A 4,485-nucleotide genomic window follows, 5' to 3' on the forward strand; every position below is an offset into this window, starting at 1 on the left:
ACGGTGCCAATAGACATCTTTAAAATATAATTTTATTATATCTTAGTCAACATGTTAACGCTGAGCCACGACCGTCAAATTTTTAACGAAAAATGATTAGTTTATAATATATGAATAGTCAAATGACCATTTTGTAACTTTTAATAGTCAAAAGACTAAATAAGATAATACCTTATAGTCAATGAATCATTTTATAACTTTTAATAATTAGAGGACTAAACAAAGCAACACTCTATAGTCGGAGATCATTTGTATGCTTTACACAAATTTTATTTTGTTTACTAATGTTTGAAAATTCACACTCACGTAACCAATTTCACTTCATTAATTAGTTATCATAATACAACTTTTTTAAACAATAATGAGTTAAATTAAAATTTATTAAAACAATACTGACTTTACTGTTTAATTTACACTTAAATATAATTTAAAAATTATTTTTAAAAATTTTATACGTTTTATCAATTTAATTCTAATTTCTTTAACTATAATTATCTATCATCTCTTTTACGATTATCTTGTGACAGTCCACATGCAATTTGTTATTGACTTAACATAATATCACGTTAATAAATAATTTAAATTATAAAATATATATTATTAAAAATTAATTTATTACATACGTAATATCCTGTCAAGCAAGTAATCCACATCGATCATGAATTGTCACACAAGCTACTGCATTAATGTTGTAAAAAAAAATTCAATTAACATTATTAGTCAACCTATTGAACGAATCCTTTCTAAAAGGAAATATTATTCTTCTTAGAATATCCTACAATTAAAAATATAATAATTATTTATAAATCTGATCCGAACCGACTTATAATTAATACTTTGGTGCAAGCAAGAAAGACATAATTTTGATATGCAAATGGCCATCAAAATTCATCCACTGAAACATGGTCCAAACAGTCATAAATACCACATTAAAAGTAAAACACACAAAATTAAGCAAAGTTCAAACAAATTTACATGTTACATTACCATAAGATGCAGTGTCTCAAACTTGAAAAACATACTACTTTCCTACGTTGTTTACTAAATTTATCTTCTTAACTAACTCTCCTAAATCCGATGATAAAACAGACCCATAGGTCGAACCGGCATTACCTTTCAGTTCCCGTCGTCGGTAGCTTTTAAGTAAAGGGTTTCACCCCATCACCACCCTGACCTCCGGAGCTTCCTCCACGACCTTCAGCTGACCCTGCACTCCCGATATCTTGCTTGCTTCCACCTGCCATTGGCCTGCCACCATGAATACCTTCACCGGAAGCACCGCGTCCAAAATCAGGAAACCCTCTGCCCCCAAGTGCTCCGCTGCCGCCTGCAGTGATAGACTCGGTTTGCAGCATGTGAAGGCCTGTGCTTCCGCTGGAGCACATGCCGAGCTGACCGTGCAAGGCTTCTTGTTGTTGCAGTGCAGAAAATGGTTGCTGAGCATACAACATCGAGGACCGTGCAGCCATAAGTGATTGTTGAGCAATCTGTTGAGCTTGTTGGTGCTGCTTGTAGTGTCCAGCTCCTGGCTGCATAACACCACCGGATGGAAACTAGAAGCAATCGACAAAGAAAAGTTAGGGAATGCACCACAAGAAAGATATCCGGCCAAACTTCAACGTAAAATGTGTTTAAAAGAGAAAGCTGTTCGAAGGATCTAAAAACGGGGTCGGCACCTGCGCATGCACAGCGGGAGGTTGGGGTTGAGAATCCGCAATTGCAGCCAGGTACATGAGGTTTCGCTGCAGCCTAGCTTGGTTCCTGCAACAATCGGAGCCGGTCAGAGACCCTTCTAAGACCTTAACCACAAATATCTTTATAACTCGTAGCTGGTTTAAATTAGATACGCACTGATTCTTACAATTATCTGATTGCAACTAGATAGAAGAGTTTGACTTGAAAGGTCCTGCAGAACCTTAATACAAAATTCGTACCTCTTTCGGAAGCTTAGCGAATACGAGTGGTTTCAAAACCTTTGTTTTATCAGCCAAATATGAAAATATCACCCGAAAACAAATGGAAGTTCAAGCTTGACAAACCAGAAAAATGGAGTAAAAATGAACTTTATAACCATAGACAAAGAAAGAATACATAATCTGCAAACTAACTAAACTCGTATTCGGAGCCCCAAAAATATAGCAACTGAAGCATAATAGTAACCCAGCAGTAAGCATGAGATAAAAATAAAGAATTTACGACTATCGTCATAGCAAATGACACTTTGAGACACTGTAGGGTGACCTCCTGTCCGGAAAAGCAAGAAAACACAACTACAGGTTGGTGGACTATTAAGAAAAACGTAGACTGCTAGTTTCTTTTTCGTTACAGCTTAGAAGCCACTTCAGATTTCTCCGTGTCAGTCGAGAACCTTGGCTTTGATACCATGTTTTGCTATCGATAGCTACATTAGTAGGCTTTCATATTTATCGAATAACACTTATTACAGAACCTCTTGCTAGAAGAGAAGAAATTCATGAACAAATTAGCAATGCAGTCATAAGTTCGACAGATATTACGCATTGGAAAATGTTATGCATCAGATATTGGAGATTAAAATCACCCTACACACGAGTTTGATAGATGTTAGAGACCAACAAAGGCAAACTTACTCAGCACATTCACTTAATTTCCCGGATTTCTGGCTCTCGACAATCTTTAAGATCAATGACTTGTTCTAATCAAGATACTGTATGCATCAAAACAAAGTCAGAAATATTTTAAAAATGAATTGGAAAGGATATGCAGTAAATACAGCTTTAGAATCTTAGTGGAAGTTCCTTCGGGACATAGAACAACCGAACAACCGTTTTGATCCATAACCAGTCTTAAGTAATACAAAGCATCACCGGCTTAATTATTACGGGAGGGATAGACAGACAGAGTATAATGTTCGTTAATAACAGTAACAAGAAATCCAACAAAAAGTAAGAAATCAAACAGAGAATTACCTCAAAAAGGTAATCTAAGTATCATAGGATTTACCTTAATCCGAAAGCCTGATTTCAAATGACCAACTATGCAAGAAAGTCTAAGAACTTATTTGCGTACATTATTAAAGATACCTTCAGACATGCTTCACCCAAACAACTAGTAGGAGTCTGTTAGTTTCTGAAAGATCTAGGTCGAAAACATGTCGTGCATCCGGGAAACACATAATATAGAAAGGACCACCAATAAACGATTATCGAGAGAGGACCACATGAACCAGCAAAGGACGTATCAGAAGGTCATTGTGTCAAATGGAACTAATGGAGGACCAGTACAGAAAAGCATTAAGAACTAAAGCCATGGGGCCCTAGAGCAATGAGGTAACAAAAGAATGCAAACCTTTTCCATGCACAACAATCCGACATCGAACAAGCTCATTAGTATAAACAAGAAAATAGTTCATATTAGTGATCCACAACACCTATATTGTCCTTAGAAACTCCAATTACTACAAACCCTCACAATATTACCCAGTTAGGTACATGAAATCGGTTTTTTCTTCTACCGTTGTAAGCCGCCGGAGCAGCCGGCAGAAGAAGAAGAATCTTACTTCTTTTGGCATTGTTTCTACGTAGTAGCTAATCATCTGAACTTTTGTATGAGAAATTTAAACCTGGTGCTCATGAAGATTGTAAAATATAAAATCTTCATGCTGTGTGCTCTACACAGTTAATAAATCATACATCCAATGAAGAAACTTTTTAGGTCATTCCGAAAAAGGCGAATTTTCTTCGAGGATTAATTCGATATCAAATCAATTCAACCAAATGTCTCCAAATTTCATCAAGAAAAAAACATTAAAAACAATATACAAGTAAACACACACACATACATTCATACATACAAACACATGGTGATCAAAAAACAGATAGAAGAAAGAAAGAAAGAAAGAAAGAAAGAAAGAAAGAGAAAAGGGATGAGGACCTGTTGAATATGATCAGTAGTGACGTTGTTGGGATAATAAGCTGCCATCATGGGCTGCATCTGCATCAGGTGCTGCTGCATTTTCTTTCTTTATATCTACAAAAACTCATTCAAAAATTAGAAATATAAATATATATATATATATATGTGTCTCACTCTCTCTTTTAGTATAGAGAGAGACAGAGAGAAGAAAATTAAGTACCCTCAAGACCAAAACACACTCAGCTGAAAGAAGAGAATCACTGAAAAAACAAAAAAGGAAAATTACAAAGAAAGGGTTTGCCTTTTTGGGTTGTTGTTGCTGCTGCTGTGACAGAGAGAGAGAGAGGTCACGTGATGGATTATACAGAGAATTGAGAGAGACAGAGCGCAGCTGCAAATTCAAACACTATGAAAGAAAAGGTCCCACTGCAAATTTTTTGAGTAATTAAAGAAAGGGAGAAAAAAAAAGAAGGGGATATTTTTTAGGGTAAAATACATTATTCTTCACTAAATTATAATTTTTCTATGATTTTACTCATTATAATTTTAAATTTTTCTAATTTATTCACTAAAACTTTTAAATTATTCTTA

The 4,485-nt window shown here is 35.2% G+C and overlaps 1 pseudogene; it reads right to left on the reverse strand.

Moving 5' to 3' along the window:
- Window positions 1-998: 998 nt before the first annotated feature.
- On the reverse strand, window positions 999-4,077 carry LOC120189749 (annotated as a pseudogene).
- Between the last annotated feature and the right edge of the window lie 408 nt (window positions 4,078-4,485).

Source organism: Hibiscus syriacus, unplaced genomic scaffold (genome assembly GCF_006381635.1).
Source record: "Hibiscus syriacus cultivar Baekdansim isolate YM2019G1 unplaced genomic scaffold, ASM638163v2 tig00116959_pilon, whole genome shotgun sequence".
NCBI classification, from domain to species: Eukaryota; Viridiplantae; Streptophyta; class Magnoliopsida; order Malvales; family Malvaceae; genus Hibiscus; species Hibiscus syriacus.